Raw genomic sequence first — 13,828 nt, 5'->3', positions numbered from 1 at the left:
CTTCTTCACAGCTACCGGTGTCACCGGCAGTAGAAGCAGCTCCCACAAAGGCACTTTTTAACCACAAGATGCTTTTCCAGCCTCCAGATCCCTTTTATCCACCGAGGTGGAGTATTCCCTCCTCTCCACCCCGCTTGCTCCTTCCCTCCGCTCGCTCTTTCAGGGACGTCGCGCAGGGCGTTCGCGCCCTCGCCAGCCGCCCCCTTCCCTCCTGCGGCCGCGGGCTCCCGCCTGCCCGAGCCCCGCGAGCCGCCCCCCCCCGGGCCGCCCGCCACATCCCGCCCCAAATCCGCGGTCGGACGAGGCCGTTATCCGGCGCATCACGCTTGCGCCCCGCTTCCTTGCCCGCGAGGTCTCCTTCCATCCGAGGCGCAAGAAGAGCCCAACGCGCGCGTCTGAGCATCTCCACGCCCCCGGAGCAGGGGGGTTTCCAGGGAACCAAAACCGCGCACAGATCCCTGCTAAATTCAGCAAATAGTTTTTAAACCAGGGCACGGCAGAGGACTCTTAAGAGCTTTAAATTCTTACTTTGACATTTTCACAATAAAGTATTCATTTGTTCAAGACACCTTGCTCTCGCATTTTCAAAAAGGAAAGTTTACAACCTGTCTGAAATGGCATTTTTAAGAATAAATCCCAAAGAGGACAAGAATATGTGAAATAATCCAAAAATCATTTTTGCTTCAGATCAGAAAAAGAATAAATCAGTCAACACCAAAGTAAGCATTTGTTATTTCCTGCTTTGCTGACACACAGAAGCACAAAATCTGTTTAATCTAAACAGGGTTTGCCTTTGAGTTTTTCCACTTTGTTTTTGGCCTTTAATACCAAAAATTCCAATTTGTGAGCAGTTTTTTTTAGGCTTGAGGTCTACAAACCACTAGGCTACAGATTCTTCATAACTATAGAGCTCAGCATGTAAACACATCCTCACAAAAGCTGAGCCCAAAGATGAATTAGATTGCAAACTCTTCAAGCTTGAATCATCCTGTAAACGCAAGGGTACATCTGGAGCAACTGGATGAAATTGCACAGGGCAGGTTGGGAGGAAAGGCAACAGAAATCCCATCGGTTTCTGTGGACAAGTGCTCTCTCTCCCATCTCCAGCTCACACGAACCTGCTAAAAAAAATTTTAAAGGTGCGATTGTGCCTATGTTTTTGAACACGTATAGCAGCCAACCGCAATCCTTCCAGACTGTTTGATGAGACCACTAGAGCATGTAAAATGCAGTTCAATTCCCAAGAAAATATTATATATTTGAGTTTGGATAATGCTTCAGCAAACCCAAAGGGATGCACATGCATTCCTAGAGGAAGAAGTCCTACATCTGCACAGTTGGATGCTGATGGCACAACATTTATAAGGGTGAGCCATGCTGCTGCTGGAGCAGTTTTTCTGCATATGCTACAGGGAAAGACATATATGATTTTGTTTATTTTTTCAACTGTTTTGACAGCAGTCATTCTGAAACAGTATCCAGGTTTCAAGGGCTGTTTTGCAAGTCAGCCAATTTGAAATTGGCTCCAAGATCAACAGAGCTGAATCCTTAAAGAAATGTTTTTCCAGCTGACACACAAATACACCTCCTTTTCCCAGTCACCAATTAGAGCCATGTAAAACCTTAAGCTCTTGCTCTGCAGTATGCTCCCAGAAACTTCAAAGCACCAAAGAAAGGCGCAAGGTTTTTTGCTCTGAATATTTGGCTAAAATTTCGCTCCCCTCCCTCCCTCCATGGTTGCTGGACACGTAGCCATTTTTGTCACAGATTACTGTACTGCTTATGGATTTGTGTGCATTAACTGTTCCATGTTTCATCTTACTGAAAATAAACAAAATGAAGTCAGACCCTCAAAGAGCTAATGCAGGCCATAATAGAAGAAGGTTTTTTTAATATTATTATTTAGAGGGTTAGGGATACACCACCCTCTCCAACTTTTAGTRGTTACTCAAGGTAAATCTAGTTCACCTAACATTAGCCAGGGTGAGAAACTCAAACATGTATGATATCGGTATCACCGAACAGAGTCACAGACAGCTTCTCCAACTATTTGGGCAGTACACAGGCATGCATTTAATTTCAAGACAACATACTCTACCGCAAGCTGCTGAAGTCAAGACCATGAGATATCCCACCAAGCAGTTAGAAACTTCTCTTGGTTTCTAGCAAACCAGCAAGATGCATCTCTTCTCCGGGAACCTGCTATTGCCCAAAGAAAACCTTGTACCACAGCCACCATCCTACATGCTGCCTTTGTCTTTCTCTGCTCAAGGATAAGTAAACATGTATGTACATAAATGCAATTATATATACAGTTTRTCTGCAATGCAGTAAAGAACCGTATCTGCAGCACAGAAGAAAACACTCCAACTACCTTTAATCAAGACAGCCGTTATTCAYACCAATGAAACTGCGGATTCATGGTATCCAGACTGCACAAGCCCACTCAGGATCCCACATGCATGCTCACAGCTCAGGACCCTACTGCCAAAATGCCACTGCCTGTTTAACAAAAACTGTGGTAAAGCTCCCCAGAGTTTTCACATGGCTCAGTCCCAACCTGGACTGTAGCAAAGGCATACTCTGCCAGCCTCTTCAACTCTGCATCTTGCTTTTCTTCAGAGAAGCAGAACTGCAGACTCTGGACACTCTGCCACAACCACCCATGTGAGACTCATAGCACAGTTAATCACTCCAACTAGAAGAACAGGAAACAGTTTAATAACTGTGCCTGAAAATTCTTGGAGTCTCTTCTACATTGCTGTTCCTTAAAAACATACATTCTTGCAAGACACAGCACATTACTCTGAAACTGCTCAGAAATCTCCCCCAAAACTGCTGACATTAGTGGTAATCAGAAGGTACTGAAGAACCTTACCCAAAGGTAYAGTATCTCATTTGACTGGATATTTATTGAGGAGAAACTCCTAAGTATTATGCAAAATTGAAAGTCATGCTTATAAATTAAAACATATAAATAAAATAGGAAAACTGACTTTTATAACCAACACAATCTTATTTCTTACATGCAATCTCTGTGGTTTCATGCATTGTTCTATAAAGTACATTTATTAGCGGATGGGAGACTTAATGTACTAAAACACACTGATGCTCTCAGATAAAGTATAATAGTGGTAACATAATGTTTTATTACATTTCTCAGGAGGGGAGATCATCTCTAGACTGGACAAGAATGTGACTATTGGATCCTATGTATGGCCTTACAGGGGGAGCCTGGCACAATCTGCACACAGTTTCTGCCCCAGTGTGTAACCCCACAGGCCATCTCCGGCCCAGCTGCCCTCTCAGGTGGCCACAGACCYGTAGTCTCAAGTCCTGAAGTTGGAGCAAAGGCTTCAGGTCTTTCTGGTTCCTTAAATGTGTTCCTTAAAGAGTTCTGGCACTGAGCATGCACTAATTTATATATAAATGTCTTAAATGCCACATGGCATTTTTTAAAACCATGGTTACTTTTACTACTAAAGCAATACACAAGTCACAGTTCTTTAGAAAATCCTTCGTGTCAATATTCATTTCCATCAATGATAAAAGTGACATGTTCTCTGTCACTCTCAGTGTTCTTGTAATACTACTATTATTTCAGCCTCCAAACTCTCTTTGATGGTAATTTATAACCACATTTAGCTAAAGTTTGATCCCATCAAGATCAAATTTGAAATGGTCAAGCACATTTTGACATTGCCTTGCAGCTATGCTGAAGAAAACCAGTTATTTTTGAAACAAAACCCAAAACTGCTTTCAGGGAAATATTTTCCAGTGTAGTTGCATCAACATTTTTTGTTGTGTGCAAACAAATGGCCATTTCAGTAAGACTTCATTGCTTAAATGTGCCTTTACTTTGCAAATTTATCATGCTAAATGGAAATTGTAGTCAAGTTAATACAAGCTTTCATGGAAAGAAAGGACAAGGATTGTTCACATGATGAACTGAACTGCATCCTAAAAACAGAGTAATACACAGACAAGACCCTCCCCCTCAGTCTTGTAGTCTGTCAACCCACCAATTGAATATACTACAGAGATCACATTTGGCAATCAAAGCCTTATAAATTGTACGTGTTCAATTTTATCTAAGTTGATGAGAACTTCTCTGTGGGCAGAATTCATTCCTCTTTCTAATAAGGAACCATAAGAARCGACGTTTCACAAATAATCAAATCCCAGAGGTCCAAGAGCTATGATAGGTCAAGAAGCAATTGTAAGAAGTTCTAGAGCAAAAATAGGAGCTAATACTCAGGCTTACTGCTATATTCATTTCATTAAACTTCTGTAATTAACACGAAAATTTGGAAACTTCCATAAAAGAAGCAAGCATAATTCTTATCTGATTTATGCTGATGTAAAATTGAAAGTAATCTCACTGAATTACTTCGGCATGAGATGRCTGTCAGACTCACAGCGAATACAACAAAGCACAATACCCACTGATGAGRAGTAGTGTGTGGAGAATAAGTTATCAAAAACTAGGGGTGACCATATCCTCTAAGTGAATTCAGACAGCCTTAATTTTAATTAGAAATTATTTTAATATCACTGAATACAAAGTCAGCCCCAGAAGATGACAGGGCTTTGTTCAGAGCAGCATTAATGCACAGTGGCTGTCTTCATTCAAGCAAGAAGGGAATAAAAGGAAAAAAAATGCAATTTTTAGTACATAGTTATACTGCCTGCATCAGTCCTTGTGGCTTTTCACAGCATACGTTTGTGTCTATGTTGTCTGGGCTTGCTGTTGTTTTCCCCCTTCATGACTTTCTCCTCCTTGGTGTGTAATTAAGTGCTTCCTCCAGATCTACACTGTAAATTAGATTTTGAATTGAGCCATTCTTAGCTGTAAAAGAGGAATGAATCTGTTTGTTCAAACACAGCTAATTTCACTTGTACCATCTTCAGAAGAGATGTAGCCTGAAGGAGGCCACTGCATTGCTCACAGTCCTGTTCTCAAACCTCCTCTAAGGGGCTCGGACAGCAGCAGCCTCCACAAGCGAGTTAGCAGGGGACAGAGGTGTGGGTGGAGGAGAAAGGAAAGTAAAGTAGAGGAACTTCAAAYGATAAACTAATGCACAGTGGGTGGGACGACAGAGTGTGGTCCTGTAAATCATTGGTTTTTATAGCAGAGCTATAATAAGTATAGCCAATTCTGACATAACATACAGTAAAGAGCAGAGTAGAAAAGCACATTTTCAGGAACAGGGGCAGTCAGTCAAATAACTATTYTCAGTGCAATATTTCATGCTCTACATGCTAACAATCCCCAGTGAACCTCCAGAAAATGGTCCATTCCTCCCACTGCATCCTTACTATAAGAAAGGAAAACATTTTTGTGGCCAATTCTTCTCCTAGTGCCAAGAGTTATTGTTCTCAGCGCAAATTATTCTTTTGGGGAAGAGAAAAAGAAAAGCCGCCGTTCCTCTGTTATGCATTACTAATTAGCTCCAAGTTGGGGGATGTTAGCATAGGAGATTGGCAACGCAAGAACGTCCTGACAAAATGTTCGTTGAGGCAAGCTGTGCGAAGGCCTGCTGCCAGCCGCGCACAACGGCGCCATTGTCCTCCAAAGCGAGTCCGCTTGGGAGCCATCTCAGAGGTCCAGCAGAAGAATAAAAGGTAACATTTTTGCAAATTCAGCTCACTTGCTCTGGTTCAAGAGKGATTTTTCTTTGTCAGAAAGGATGCTGAGCCACGCTCGCCGCCCAGGCACTGTTATTGTAAGCGATAACCGTTTTGCCAGCTTACTGTATGCCAATTTTAATAWAACTACCTAATTCAATTAGATAAAGCAAAGAAACACGTCCTTCATGCTGGTTAAAAGGACTGGAATGAAGAGGAATTCGAGTGAGAGAGGAAGGCGTGATGCTGGACTGAGGTGTTGAATACTGCGACCTGCCTTTTGGGATCCTCTTCCCCCCCCCCCAACCCTCGTGCCCTCAAGGCCACGAAGCCTCTGCCCCGGCAGCGCTCTGCGTGCCCCCAGCCCTTGCTCTCTTCAGCTCCGCACACCTTTCCAGGCCGCCGGAGACGGGGAGCCCCGCGGTCGCCTGCCCTCGACGCAGGGTCCTTTCCGAGGCRCAGGAAGCTCTCTGCAGCCTTGCAGAGGCGGAACTGAAACAGGGCAGAACKGAGGCAGTAACGTCAAAACCCTTCAGCAGTGTGAAAGTGCATACGGSTTGGTTTTCTCTTCCTGCATCGCATGCTCCTTCCCATGCAGGAGCGCTCTGAAATCACAAAATGGTGCCAGTCCTGCCCACATGGTCTGCAATGAAACTCATCCAAGGCTCTTAACAGTCTAAGGAGTATTTCATATCCAAATTCCCTGAGTTCTAACAAACTTGGAAGTACCACCTTTTTGTATCAGAAAATGATAACATTTGCAGCACTTGCTTGTTAAACCCTGACGGGCAAAAGACATTTTAATTCTTTAATTGCCACACATCAGTGATTTAGCAGCACAGTAAATCACGTTGTCCTTATTAGACAAACTTCACCGGCATACACGGAGCAAACAGTCGGGTCTTCGCTAGACTGTCAGCCAGCAATTCCCCTTTGCTAAATGCCGCAGCCCTCAGCTGCTTCCCTTCACTGACATTGCTTCCACTCTCTCTCCCCCTCGTCCTTCTAGCTCCTGGCCTTATCTCATTGCACGCGTTTCCAGAAAATAAAAAGCACAAGTAAAAGATAAGTCCGAATGCAGAGATCGCCCTGCGACACCAATAACGCGGGCAAATAGCTCTGTTAACGGCGTTATGCCTTGAAGTGACTGGTTCTGTCTTCCAGGGCTCGGAGGTGCCGAGCGGCCAGTTAGCCGCTGCTGGAGGCCCCCAAGCACGGCCGTGCCGGCAGCGACGACCCTCCGCCGACGGGGCCGGGCTGCTCCCGAAGAGCAGGCGCTGGGCGGCCGCGCCAGCTCCAGCCCCGGCTTCCCCGAGGGGCTCRTCTCTCACGATTCCCTAGAGCCTCCGGTCAGCAGAGCCCCAGCAACGATCACGACACGCGACAGGGTGAGAAGATTTACGGGATGTAGCTTGAATCAGTTACATACTCTCTAATCAGCAAAAGGTTAGGTTTAGATCAGGGAATATTCCACTAAATGTGCCAAACCTGTTTGGTCTATATGCATAAGGTTAGGTTTAGATTGGAGAATGTTCAATTTAAAATACCAAGCCTATTTGATCGATCGTCAGCTGATTGCTTGGATTAATTATTAACGCCAACACTGGCACTGGACTTTTTTTTTTTAATCTGGGAACAGGACTGTAATTTATTTTTTAATCTGTCCTTGGTCAAATACCCAAGCATATTTCTTCTTATGCTTTTAAAAGAACTTGCACTGCAAACAGAACCAGGTACTTTTCTGCATTCAATCCTTGTCAGTGTAAATCAGTGTTTAAACACACTCATGACACTTCTTTTTTAAAGCTTATTTCTAGCTCGGGCGTTATCAGCCTTTGTGCTACACTGCATTTACTTATTTTTAAAAAAAAAGAAAAAAGAAAAAAAAGAAAACGAGCTCTCCCCAGAGTGGTGGGCTGAAGTCCTGAAAACGAACAGGCCTCCAAGCACATGCTAAAAAAAATGATTTTTCTGTCTTCAAATTCTTCTCTTGCAAGTGGGATTAACAGACCAAGCCCTAAACATTATACACACCACACATTYGCCATTCGATTTTACAGCTGAATGCTTCCCCCTTTGGAGTCAACCCCACATTCTCACAACTTCACAGCTTAATTCATTGTWAAAAACATCAACTATGACTGACAATTTAATGTGGGATATGACTTGCAGTGCTTATGCTGCTGTTATTCATAGGCTCAGATTTGGCTGCAAAGTAGCTTTCCTAGAAGGTACAAAATTTAGAGGTTTCTTCAAGAGCCTTCTGAGCCATGGCAAGCTAAATATGGAATATTTCACAGTGAATCCCATTTTGGGCAAAAATAAAACAGTTTATTGATTCATCTTGGAGCAGCTTTATCCTACAAGAGCATGGTCCTAAAAACAAACTGAAAACTTATTTACTTCAGGGTTTTTTTTTTTCCCCCAGAAGATATGCCTACTTCCAAAATACATTAACAGCCCTTCAAATATTTGCATGAATAGTTTTACAGAAAGAAAGCCACTTTTACGCATCTACAATTACCCGTACATTTCTACAAAATAATTCAGCAGATTAGTACAGCTTAGGTTCCCCAAGAGCAATAGCTCTTTAGCTAGTGTCCTTAGCTTGAAGTTTGCTCTAATTTTATCATGCCTAATATAGGAACCTTATGCCCCAAAGCTTTCAGACTTTTCCCAGCTACATCAACTATTCCAATAAAAAAAACACCATTTCAACTTATAAATTTCGTATCTCACATCTGAKTGACTATAGAATGCCAGACCTAACCACCACTGTGTAAGTATTACCCAATCTATACTTAAAAATATGAAAAATCAATACACTAAAGATGCCAGATCTTCCAGTCARAAGCATGATGATTAAAACAAGGTCACTGAGCAAAACAAAGTAACTAAACAAGAAGCTGTATTTCTAAATCATACTACCGTCCTTCCGGCACACTATCAGCAGAGTTGTGTCTTTAAAATTTGCTTTTAACAAGTTATTGTAGTTTGTTAGAAATCTATGCTCATGCTTAAAGGATCTGAACAGAAATGTATTTTCACTATTAAATAATTATTTCAAAGATGATCTCAAAGACATGCTCTTATCCCAGCTGTTTCATGCATTCCCCTCCTCAGCCCCGTCCCGCAAGCCCCTCGCCATCCGACAGCGGCGGCACTGGTGGATGCACATCCGGCGCGCTGCTCCCGAGTGCCGAGGGCACCTGGGCTACGACGTGCTCTGTCTGGTACCATGCGGGAAAGCCAAGGGAAAGCCAATAGYGGAAAAATCTTAAAACAGATCCAAATAACCTACAATAGAGTCCAATCCCTGCAATCCGCTCGCCAGCAATACTCCCATTGCGTACATCAGCGATTCACCAGTACAGGGACCTTCAGACACAGATTTTAAAGATAAAAATTCAYCATTTAACAATATTAAAAAGAGTATTTATTTTGTGGCATCTGCAATGTCACCGCGCCACTTGCTTATACGGTTCAGTGGTGAACTCCGTTGGCCAATGTCAAGGCTAAGGCAGCAGCTTCACGTACACGTTCCCGGTGTCCTGAGTTCACCCCTCCAACCATATGTACTGCAGCATGTCCTCTACTACATTAAAGAGGACTAAAGCTAGACTTAAGACTGCACTTAACTTGAAACATATCTCAAGATATAGGCCAACATACAGCACGCATCTGATGTCAGGTTACTACAGCCTGCACCCTGCCAATATCTGCCCTTCATCTTCCCACACCTGCAGTGTCGAGAGGCACCTGGTACAGAGGTGGGACAGTTCAGTCAAATGAGCTAATATTGATGGGGAGAGCTGGCAGCAGAGAGAAAATTTATCATTCCTTACACTTAATAACATTTTTTTAAAAAAAGTACTTTCAATCTCACCTCAAAACCCTGAAGACAGAGGTTTTGAAAAGCCTAATGAAAAGCACCTCCTTTTCACGATTAGTAACAGTATTTACTTAGGTTCGTATCACAGTGCTACATGATACTGCTTTGTGAGCAGCGATAATTATCACCGATTTCAATACTACAAACGTAAGCAGATTTCTTATGATCATTTAATTCTTAAGTAGCAGTGCAACTGCACGTACAGTGTTCCTGTTACTACGCAACCTATTATTTTAGGCTCTTAACTCACCAGAAAGATATAATCGTAGCACATACATACACAGTACATGTAGTTTTTATAAAGCACAAAATTGAGCATGCATTCACCTTCAGTGACCTTACAGAATTAAAAGAAACAAAAAAACAACAAAAAACACACATTAATATGTGCGTGTATAAATGGATACCACACTGGGGTTATTCAGTTCTCTGGCACTTTGCTAGCAGCTGGGCTGCCAGTTCTCCGCACAGCCTCAGTCCCCATTTAACTGGGCAGTGGACACAGAAATTCTGCCTGCTCGTGCCTGCTGCTTTTAAAGATGACTTTGAATTCTTCTGATAAACCCTTAGATAAATAACTGTTTACAAAGCAAAGTCATGAGTGAAATGTAAAAAAACTAGCCTGCTGAAGTAGTCAGGTAGTACTAGCTCCTTGTGTTTATCCAGAGGTCTGGGAAATCTTTTAACAGATTGTATAGATACACACACAGGCAGAGATTAAGTCCACTTTAATCAGTGAAGTTGTTCCATTTTCTTACTGCCTTCCATTAAATATATATATATATATATATATATATATATATATATAAAACCAGATAATAAGAATAAAGAAATAAGTTATGGAAGAGCTGTTCCAAACAGAATGCAAACTGGTAATTCAATCAGGTTAAGGCCCCTTTGTTTCTGAAGGAAAGGAAAACATACCAATAAATGAGGATTAAGGAAAAATGATGAGGGGGRAAAAAAAAAGAAACTCATAACACTGCAGTTCTAGAGCAGGCTAATCTCTAAAAACTGGAAGCAAAGGCCATAAACACTTGAGAAATGAACAGGAGGTAGACAGTTATTTTGTAGTTCAGTCATTCTCACGCCTGGGCCACCTGGCCCGTGAGGCCCATGGAGCCGTGCACTGCTCCAGCGCGGGCGTTTTGTGCTGCAAGCTGGAAACCCCAAGCTGCAGGTTCGGCCCCTCTCCCGCGCGCYGCCTGCAAGCTTTAGGCGCTGCCCTTAGCTAGGGAGCCCGCAGGACGGGCTCGTGCAGGTATGCCTTCACTGTGGGCTTTGCCGTCCCAACAACTTGCTATTCAGCAGGAGCTGGTGGACTTCTCAGCCTTGGGCAGGAGGTGCGAACTCCAGCAAGAACTCCAACGTGAGGCACTGCTACTGTAGGATGATGTGTTAAGCGCTGAAGAGAAGCGGCAGGCATAGCCATTAAAGTGCATGCTTAACTCACAGTAAAAATTGCACTCCAGCATTATGGACTAAGGGAAGCCAGCAGGAGAGGGAGTCCCTGCACCTAGACACTTTCCAGAAATGCTGTTTTGAAAAAAKTGATTCTATCTCTTGCTTTGGACAATACAGAGATGCTTAATTTTAATTACTGACAAGGCACTGAGAGCACAAATGGATGTCTGTTACTTGAAGCCACCGTGATTTCATGTAAAGTGAAGGAACAAATCAAATAAATAAATATAGGCCTCCCAAGAAAATTCACAGGGAAGAAAAAAAAAGAGGAAAAAAAAAAAGAAAGGTAGTGAGTTTTGGAATTCAGGAGGGAAATTGCTGTCAGGGAAAAAAAACAGCCATCAAAGGTAACAGACCTCTGCCAGGAGAGGACCATCAACAACWCTGTCTTATCAGGACATAACTTGTCAGCAAAGTCTGTATGTCAGAGGGACAACAGTCAGCCGGTGGGCATGTTATAGGGACAGACCAAGTTGGTCAGGTTGTGTCTTAAAACACAGCAACAACAGAAATTGTAATGCAAGTTACACTCTCCTGAAGCAGAYGAAGGAAAAATCTAGTCAACATTATCAGCATGAAGCCCAAGCAAGTAACTAAAGACCATTGAGAAAAACAGGTTTAAGCTATGCCATCGGTAACACAGGCATTAAATTGGAAAGTGAAAGACAATGAAAAATGAGCAGACAGCCAGATAAGCCTCCTTTAACAATAGCCTCTGCTAGATTTCAGTAACTGAGATAGCCAAATCCTTTTRTAGTTAATTTAGGACTCCAGACAAGTGACAGGTTCACAGCCCTGAATACTTAAATATCTGAGGAACATGGAATAGTGAATATTAAATAGGACAATTTTTGCAGACAGTGATGCATGATTTCTCTTTGATGCTGAAAAGAAGGACCTCAACTGCAGGGATGGATTCACACCAAAGGCAGTGTCTGCAGCCATCGGGGTCTCAGTTGAGAGAGGCCAAGGAACAGCCTCAGACGCTGGTTACAGCCAACCACACGAGCCAGAGATGAGTTGAAAACACCAGAGTCTCGCATGTGGCAACGTCAGCCTGAGGAAGCCACTCCAGCAGCCGCTCTGGGATATACTAGCAAAGTGCATAGCACCCGCAGCAGTGGCCTCCAGGTCTGGTACCTTTTGGTTAGTTTGACAAGCAAGGAGCTGTGCTTCTTGCAGCCCATCTCAAAGCAAAATTCTCCCTTCAGGCTTCCCCTGTTCAGGGCACAGAAGTGACAGCTGTGGCTGAGCTGCTTTATGGGAATCTGGATACGAAAAAGAAATAAGGCAAGGAAAATAACAACTGAAGATACACAGGTGGGCTCATGAATGAAAAACATTCATGAAAAATTAGCAATAGCAGAACTATCTCAACAAGGAGCATGAATTGTTTCCTTAAAATAAAAACCCCTACGTAAGATGTAATGCTTGGCATGGAGAAAGAACATTCATTTTACAGGTACCTTAGATAGTTATGAARTGTACATATTCCTAGTTACAGGCAACATAAGAAAGACGAGGTGAATCACAAATTCTATGGAGAAATATTGTACAGAAATAAGTCTGATTCTATCAAATTATTATTCCACAGTATGGAAAGATGTCTCATCTTCTTCATAAAAYCTCAGTTTGGTATGACGACACGATACCTTCTCTACAAGAAACCTACAGAACTTTCTCTGCAGAAAGATTTTCAGTGGGGGAAAAAAAAAAAAGTCCAAGAAGTCTACAGGRAAGGCTCAAATAGCTACTTTAGTAYACAAATGTAGCATCATCCCACTGTCTTCAGAAGCAAAAAAAAGTTGTAATATTTCATGATCTTACCAGAATAGCAATGCAAAACTAAGATTAAGCACAGTTATTTTAATAGTACAGAAAGTCTTGAACTATAAACGCAAGAATGAGTAATCACACTTGCAAAGTACCCTTAAAAATCAGCACTGATACATGGAGCATTTAATTTATTCTGATAGCTTAAGCAGCCTACAGAGACTTTCCAGGACCAGYATTTTTTGTACCATCATGACCCACAAACATCCTCTTCAGAGTATATTAAAAACTCAATTGGAAAGAGTGAGAAAGAGATTGGTATGTGAGAAAGGAAAAGTCTGGCGCTGCRGATGGGAAAATTAATTTTAAAAGAAGAAACTCAAGGAAAAGATGGCTAGGTTTATACTGCAAAATAAAGGCAGACCTCCCCAGTGGTGGGAGCACTGTAAGCATGTTACTGCGATGTTCTGTTTCGGCTGCTGAGCTCTGCAGAGAGGGAGGGGACGTTTGCAGAGGCAGAGCTCGGGGCTAACGCCGTTACGCTGTTTCTGGGACCTACCTCGCTAGGCGCCGCGCTGGGTGGATGCACGCTAACTGATTCTGGATAACGGCCATTATTCCTCTTACGGACGCCTCAGACAGGAGCTGAACTTTTGCATTTAATTATAACACCGCATTTTTTAAATCCGAACAAATAAAAGCAGTCAAAAAATAACTCACAAAAGGTCAAAACCCAGGAAGACTGAAATCCACCTAATTTCTGCAGTATTAAAGGACAATTTAAGATATTTCCGAACACAGCATCTGCAGAGTGGTTTCTCTCATCTGTTTTCACTAACCTATGTCCTGCCCTTGCACAGTAAGTAGATTACCACCACCAATTATTTGCCAGTCAAGTATTAAAGACTCCATCTTTTAAACACTGCTTTTATAGAAACATTTAAAAACTGCTTCACCTATAACACACAGCGAAGCTGCAGATGTCATTATAGTTTCAGCTGCATGTGAAAGTCCAGCTATGGGATTGTGCCCACAAACCACGGGATTAAATGCTTCAAAAAACATTGGTAC

The sequence above is a fragment of the Rhea americana genome, unplaced genomic scaffold (assembly GCF_003343005.1).
Source record: "Rhea americana isolate MKP2758 unplaced genomic scaffold, rheAme1 scaffold_14, whole genome shotgun sequence".
NCBI classification, from domain to species: Eukaryota; Metazoa; Chordata; class Aves; order Rheiformes; family Rheidae; genus Rhea; species Rhea americana.
Note: the sequence above shows the minus strand (reverse complement) of the source record.